Below are 8,125 nucleotides of genomic sequence, written 5' to 3'. Positions count from 1 at the left end.
TATGGCAAAAAGGATACCAGCCATTGTGTCAGCAGGAGCTTGCCTACATCACTGACGTCACTGAGCATCTGTGTATCCGTGGCCGACTGGAGGGGTAAAAAGAGCTAAGACTTCAAAAGGAAGAATCATAGTCTTACTTGTATGAAAAAATAAGTCCAGTGAATAGCTTATGAAATCTGGGGTGGGGGGGGGGGGGGGGTTACATGACTTTGGTTTTATTTATTAGCAGATTGTCTCGTGTGTTTTAGGGGAAAAATGCGTGGAGGCAGCTTATTTTCCAGAATATGGACACAAATATTAATACAGAATGTTAGCATGATGTACTGTCGCTATGAGTACCTATCAATTTCTCGCCTGTTAGGACTGACAGAAATAGGACCCTACTGTGACTGGGTCATCAGTTCTTCCCATTAAGGAAAACAGCAACATTTAAGCAGGAGGAAGAGGGGCAAATGTACCCTTTAGGAATGAATGATTGAGAGATAACAACAAGAGAACGTTTGAAGAAGGCAATCATACTGCAGTTATCTTGTGTTCAAGAGCATGGAAGAATATCCAGTCAGAAATATCTTGAGAGTGACGAGCAGTAAAAAAAACAAAAAAAAACAAAGGGGGACAAAGAATACTATTAGTATTATTAGCAGAAAGGTGGCATAAAATCCAAATGCCAAAGTTAAAGTGATATTTAGAATGAAAAACAAAGAAGTGGACCTGGAGCATGATGGTTAAAATCAGGATGATGATGATGATGATGATGAAGAGTCAGAGAGAAGAGATAAAGACTGACTAGAACAAAGCTAATGGTGGCCTAGAGATAAGAGGATGCACAGAAGTATGATCAAGAGTGCAATGAAAATAAAAGGGAACACTGAGAGCTGAGGACAACCAAGAGAGGTAAAACAGGCATATATATATACAAAGCAATCTGCAGAAAAGGGGTGGTTTCAGTAAAGTTTTAAATCTTTATTCAGGGTAATTTTAAAAGGAATGCACGTGCACCCACATGCGTCGAGAGCACCGAGAGACGCTGCAATTTTAAATTGTGCTTACAAGTACGGGCGTATCAGTTAAAGTACCCGTCCCACGTGTATTTTGGCTAGGGCTTTATCGGCTTTTACACGCATATGCAGGCAGATTTAAAATATGCTCATGCCAGGGGAAAACCAGTTTTTCCAAGTAGTCTACCAGTTTGCCCAGGTCATGTGGGGGTCTTCCAGACCCCTCTGGTTCTTCATCCTCTAAGTCCCCCACTTGACCCTGAACCCTCCCACTGTGCTAAACACCCTAAAACCCGAGACCTCCAGACCTGCTCCTCATCAGGACCAGAAGTCAAGTTCTGCAGATAACAAGCCGATGCATGCCATGGTCAGCTTTTTTTAAAGTTCACTTTAATTGTGCGTAAGTCTTGGCCCCGCCCTGGAACGCCCGTGACCCACCCCTCTTCTTATCGACGCACACACAGGTATGTATGCACTTCCTCCGTGGCTTCGTAAAATACGTGTTGCTCGTGCGAGTCCCGCATATGCGCGTAGGTGGCCGTTTTTGCGAGAGCAATGCTTTTCAAATTAACCCATTATTGAGATGAAAAGAAAAAGAATGCTGGTGGTGCTCAATAACTAGGAACCTTCATTTTCCATTTTTATTATATTTTCCCAGGTAGTTTATCAGTATTTATTATCAACGAAAACAGGAAAAAGTCATGGGGGGGGGGGGGGAGATTTTCAGCTATTTGGCTGGTTATAATAATCACTGATAAATTTCCAGGGAAAACAAAATAAAAACTGAAAATGGAAAGTCCCCTAACAATAATCCAAACCCAAGAGGAAAGAGGATACAAGACAGTAATTAGCAGGAGCAAAAGGTCAAGAATGGGTTTCTCAAAATAAACAACCTCAAGGTAAGATGCACACAAGACAGAAATATATGGCAAATAAAAATGCACAAATAAGGAACAGGTTCAAGAAGGCATAAAAAATGATAGAAAACACACCAGTGGGAGAGGAAAAGAAAACAATACAGGGAGAGACAGGAGAAAGAGGAAAGAGGATAAACCAATCTGGCATCTTTATTCAGGACACTTCACAATGAAACAATAGCTGTAGGCTGCAGTACACACACGGTACATAAAGAAAATGAAAACTAGAGCACAGATGGGTTGCTGAAAGGCAAATCAGTGAATCTGAGCCCCCTTGGATCCCATTCCTTTTGTGCAGCTGAAGAATTTCTCCGCCTTGATACTCACATGTGTTACCATCAGCTCCCAATATGGGCGACTCCATCTGTTCACAACCTGCGCAAATGCCTCGTTGGCCAATTCCCGTTCCCTTGCATTTAAGGTCTGCCAACTCGGAAAGTCCCCTTGTCTGTCGTCTGTCCCTGCAATTTGCGCTGCCACCAGGTCTTGGAGATGCCTTTCTTCCCAGGCCATTGGCAGCTCCTCTTCCCTTGTTATATGGGGGCTGCTAGTGCCTTCCCTGTCTGTTTACATAGGCTGCTGCCATGGTGTTGTCTGACAATATTCTGACCACCCTCCTTTTTATTATTAGCAGGAAGCTGATTAGAGCTAGTCTGAAAGTCCTTGGCTCTGGTTTGTTTATTGGCCATTTCACTTCCTTGGGTGGCCAAAGACTCTGCGCTATTTGCCTTTAGCAATGCGCTCTCCAGTCGACCAGACTTGCCTCTATGATGAACCATAATCCATTGTGTAAGCTCCAAACTGACTCTTTTTCCCAGATTTTCCTGATTCAGCCACCAATCACCTCTTGACTCCTTCCAGAATAAGGGAGTGTCCAGTCAAAGTACTAGTTCTGGGAATACCTATGTAGCAATAGGGATTTTTATAGGGGGCGCTTTTGTGCTCTGACTCAGGGTACCAAATCTATTGCCATCATCGAGCCCCAGCACCTACAGATATGACAAGACTTGAGGTGTCCTGATGGTTCATATCTCCCTGGGTTTACAATTTGGCAATCCATGCGGCTGTCATGAAGACTCTCCCCACCTTCATCTCTAAGTGGGCTCCTAGATATACTAGGGACTGAGAAGGCTGTAGTTAACTCTTGAATCAGTTGACCACCAGGTTTAAGGCTTCCAGCACTTGAAGGATTATGTGAGTAGCCCTTTTGACTTTCCTGCCAGGACTTGGCTCTGATTAGCCACTCGTCTGGATACACCAAGAGCCTTGTCAGTGGAGAAAGGCAGCCACTATCACCATTACCTTGGTAAAAGTTCATGGTGCCTTGGCTAGGTCGAATGGTAAGGCTTTGAACATACAGAAGTAGATATTCAAAAGCTATTTAGATGGATAACTCACAGGCTATCCTGCTTGGAAGCACGTCTAACGTTATCTAGCCTTGTGTGGCTAGATAACTAGCTACTTATTGGATATAAGAAACATAAGAAACATAAGAAAATGCCAAACTGGGTCAGACCAAGGGTCCATCAAGCCCAGCATCCTGTTTCCAACAGTGGCCAATCCAGGCCATAAGAACCTGGCAAGTACCCAAAAACTAAGTCTATTCCATGTTACCATTGCTAATGGCAGTGGCTATTCTCTAAGGGGTAGATTTTATAAATGTACACGTGGGCGTACTTTTGTTCATGCACCAGGCGCGAACAAAAGTACGCTGGATTTTATAAGATACGCGCGTAGCCGCGCACATCTTATAAAATCCGGGGTCGGCGCACACAAGGGGGTGCACATTTGTGCAACCTGCGCGCGCCGAGCCCAGCGCATGCTGCCTGTTCCCCCTGAGGTTCCTTCCGCCTCCCCTCCCCTCACCTTCCCCTCTCTTCCCCTACCTAACCCACCCCCCCGGCCCTATCTAAAACCCCCCCCCCTATCTTTGTTGGCAGATTTATGCCTGTGGAAAGCAGGCATAAATCTGCGCGCTCCAGCGGGCTGCTGGCGCGTCATCACCCGACCCGGAGGCTGGTTCGGAGGCCTCGACCACGCCCCTGGGCCGGCGCCACGCCCCCAGGCCCACCTCCAAAACGCCGCGTCACTCGCGGACCGCCCCCGAAACGCTGCGTCACTCGTGGCACGCCCCCTTGACACGCCCCCGACACGCCCCTCCATGCAAGCCCCGGGACTTATGCGTGTCCCAGGGCTTGCATGGAGGGGTAGGTTTTCGGGGGGTACGCGCGTATCATACGCGCGTACCCCTTTGAAAATCTACCCCTAAGTGAACTTAATAGCAGGTAATGGACTCCTCCTCCAAGAACTTATCCAATCCTTTTTTAAACACAGCTATACCAACTGCACTAACCACATCCTCTGGCAACAAATTCCAGACTTTAATTGTGCGTTGAGTAAAAAAGAACTTTCTCCGATTAGTTTTAAATGTGCCCCATGCTATCTTCATGGAGTGCCCCCCTAGTCTTTCTACTATCCGAAAGAGTAAATAACCGATTCACAGCCACCCGTTCTAGACCTCTCATAATTTTAAACATCTCTATCATATCCCCCCTCATTCGTCTCTTCTCCAAGCTGAAAAGTCCTAACCTCTTTAGTCTTTCCTCATAGGGGAGCTGTTCCATTCCCCTTATCATTTTGGTAGTCCTTCTCTGTACCTTCTCCTTCGCAATTATATTTTTTTTGAGATGCGGCGACCAGAATTGTACACAGTATTCAAGGTGAGGTCTCACCATGGAGCAATACAGAGGCATTATGACATTTTCCGTTTTATTCACATTCCCTTTCTAATAATTCCCAGCATTCTGTTTGCTTTCTAATAATTGCTTTCTAATAATTCCCAGCATTCTGATATCTTTATAGATATCTGGGTAAGTAGCACATCTTTTTAAAAAGAAAAAGCATCAAGTCACGGACCTTCCAGCCTGATGCCTAATCCCTCACCACATGTCTCAACATCCCCTCCACCGCTCACCACAAAAAAGTGCCTCCATCTTAAAAAAAACCCAATGTAGATTTCCAAAAGATAAGCCCTGACCTCCAGCCCCCCTCCCCTGCTAAAAAATCTTAACTTTATCCTCCCTCCCAGCCAGGCACTCCCTCACCCACCCAGTTACCTTGAAACTAAGCCCCTCTTGTCCTGCTAGGATCGCTGTGCTACATGACCCTGGCGAAGGCTTCCAGCGTTACTTAGGTAATAACGCTGGAAGCGTACTGTGTAGCGTAGCACAGTGATCCCAGCAGGACAAGAGGGGCTTAGTTTCAAGGTAACCGGGTCCCTGGCTGAGAGGGGGTGTGAGTGGATGTTTGTGGAGGTCAGAAGTAATAAAGTTGTGATTTTTTTAGTGGGGGGGGGAGGGTGCTGGAGGCATGGAGCCGGTGGCACTCATCTTTTGGAAATTTAACACTGGACGAACGTTTTTTCGTGCTTGGTATTGCATAGGCCTCCATTTCATAGAAACATAGAAATGACGGCAGAAGAAGACCAAACGGCCCATCCAGTCTGCCCAGCAAGCTTTGCATTTTTTTTCTCATACTTATCTGTTTCTCTTGGTTCTTAGTAACCTTTTGGTTCTATTTCCCTTCTACCCCCACCATTAATGCAGAGAGTAGTGTTGGAACCGCATCTAAGTGAAATATCTAGCTTAGTTAGGGTAGTAACCGCCGCAATAAGCAAGCTACACCCATGCTTATTTGTTTACCTTATGTAATTCAGTCCTTGTTGGTTGTCTGTATATAGATCCACTTTTCTTCATTCCCCCTGCCGTTGAAGCAGAGAGCTATGCTTGATATGCGTGGAGTATTGATCTTTCTCCCCTGCCGTTGAAGCAGAGAGCTATGCTGGATATGCGTGAAGAATCAGTCTTTCTCCCCTGCCGTTGAAGCAGAGAGTTATGCTGGATATGCATTGAAAGTGAAGTATCAGGCTTATTTGGTTTGGGGTGGTAACCACCGAAGCAAGCAAGCTACACCCATGCTTATTTGTTTACCCTGACTATGTAATTCAGTACTTGTTGGTTGTCTGTATATAGATCCACTTTTCTTCATTCCCCCTGCCGTTGAAGCAGAGAGCTATGCTTGATATGCGTGGAGTATTGATCTTTCTCCCCTGCCGTTGAAGCAGAGAGCTATGCTGGATATGCGTGAAGAATCAGTCTTTCTCCCCTGCCGTTGAAGCAGAGAGTTATGCTGGATATGCATTGAAAGTGAAGTATCAGGCTTATTTGGTTTGGGGTAGTAACCGCTGTAACAAGCAAGCTACTCCCCGCTTTTTGTAAATGCAATCCTTTTTTCCACATTTCCTCTTGCCATTGAAGCTTAGAGCAATGTTGGAGTTGCATTAACTGTGTGTATGTTTATTGAATAAGGGTATTATCTCCAGGCGCAAGCCGTCATACCCGAAAGTCACCCACTCTTCATTCACATCCTCTTGACTTTATGGATCCACAGTGTTTATCCCACGCCCCTTTGAAGTCCTTCACAGTTCTGGTCTTCACCACTTCCTCCGGAAGGGCATTTCAGGCTCAGGCTCAGCTCCTCTCCTTTCCTTCCAGCAGGCTGCCCGGAAGGATAAGGGCTGGAGCAGAACACCCTTTGCTGCTTTGCCTCTTAAGACTGAAAAGAAGTGCCGGAACTGCATTTCACCCCCATTCCCCCACAAATTAAGCCCTGGCCTTGCCTTTGGAAAGCCCAAGAATCCCTGAGCCTGGTATCAGTCGCAGCCTATCGTCTGTCTTTCCCTGGACTCGGTTCTGGCTTTGCACTAGGAAAATAACCTGACAGTGTCACGTTTCTGAGCACCTGGGCTGCGGCATGGTTGACGCAACCTAGTAGGCAAACCTACTAAGTCCACGCCAACAGCTGGCAAATATACTCTTACTGAGACTGGAGCTGGAGCTTCACCTGTACCAGCTCCGTTCCCTGTGGGTTGAGCCTTTGGGTTCCAGGAGCCAGCAGGGCTTATGCGAGTGTCCCTAAAGGAGCGGTCAGAGAAAGTCCAGGTACAGGCTAAAGGTCGGGGCAGGCAGCAAGCAAAGTCAGAATCAAGGGCAGAGTTCAGACAGGGGAATCAGGCCAAGAAAGTCAAGACAGACAAAGACTAGACACTGAGGAACAAGACAGGGTGGGAGGGACAAGGCAAGGCGGACAGGACAAGGCAACAGAGGCAGGGCAAGGGCACGGGCAAGGCAAGAGAAGACAGCAGGATAACGAGGCAGGCACAGGGACAACAAGACAAGGCACAGGAAAAGCGAGACAAGGCCAAGGGAATAGCAACACTCACTGCAAGACAGGAGGACCTTTTGCTGAGGTGTCTGCTGGGAGCACAGCTGGGGTTTAAATACCCAGCCACACCAACGTCATCAAGAAGCGCCGAGAGTTCCTTTCCCGCCACAGAGCCCTGAAAACTGCAGTCAGCGTGCACACACAGGGCGAGGCACAGCACAAGGGGCCAGTAGCATGCTGGTGGTGTCCTCGCCATGAGAGGAGTCTGGGGTTGGCCTGCGGAGTTGGAGGTAAGGGTGGCCAGTTGCAGGGCCTTCCCATGGCCGGCCGGAATGTTACAGACGGGTCATTGTCCTAGAAACCCACCTATTGGACCTGCTGAACCAAACCAGACAGCCACCATCTTCTGGAAACAGAGAACTACTGAAGGCCTCCCCTGCTATACCAGATTACATTTATTTATATTTATTTATTTAAAAACTTTTCTATGCCGTCGTTAAGCGGGTGCCATCACAACGGTTCACAATAAGGCACATAACTATATGTTGTATAAGGTGTCTAGAATTCTAACAATTAAACAGGTGCCATCAAATTACTGTAACACAGTATCATAATAAATATTATTTGGTGGGTAATATAAGTCATGTCCAGTTTTCTCTGTCTCAGCTATAAGATAAAAGTACTACTTAATTCTGGTTCTTTGTTGTTTCAAAATCAAAAAGAATTTAGAATATACATAAGTGAGAAGCACACGCATTAAGAAAAAAAGGTGTGTGTGGGGGAGTTTGACTGACTACAACCAACATTTCCCTGGGTTCTCCTCTCGATTCTCTTTGTTGTATGCTTGCTTAAATAGCCATGTATTTAAACTTTTTCTGAATGTTTTGATGTTTGCTTGTGTTGCACCTATAAACAATGAAGTAAGAAAGAATCAGAATATCTATGATGTGGACTTAGTTGGTGAGGCGGTGAGTGCAGGGCTGAGTT

This window comes from Rhinatrema bivittatum, chromosome 2, assembly GCF_901001135.1.
Source record: "Rhinatrema bivittatum chromosome 2, aRhiBiv1.1, whole genome shotgun sequence".
Lineage (NCBI taxonomy): Eukaryota > Metazoa > Chordata > Amphibia > Gymnophiona > Rhinatrematidae > Rhinatrema > Rhinatrema bivittatum.
The sequence above is the reverse complement of the archived record's forward strand: the minus strand, read 5'-3'. Positions refer to the sequence as shown.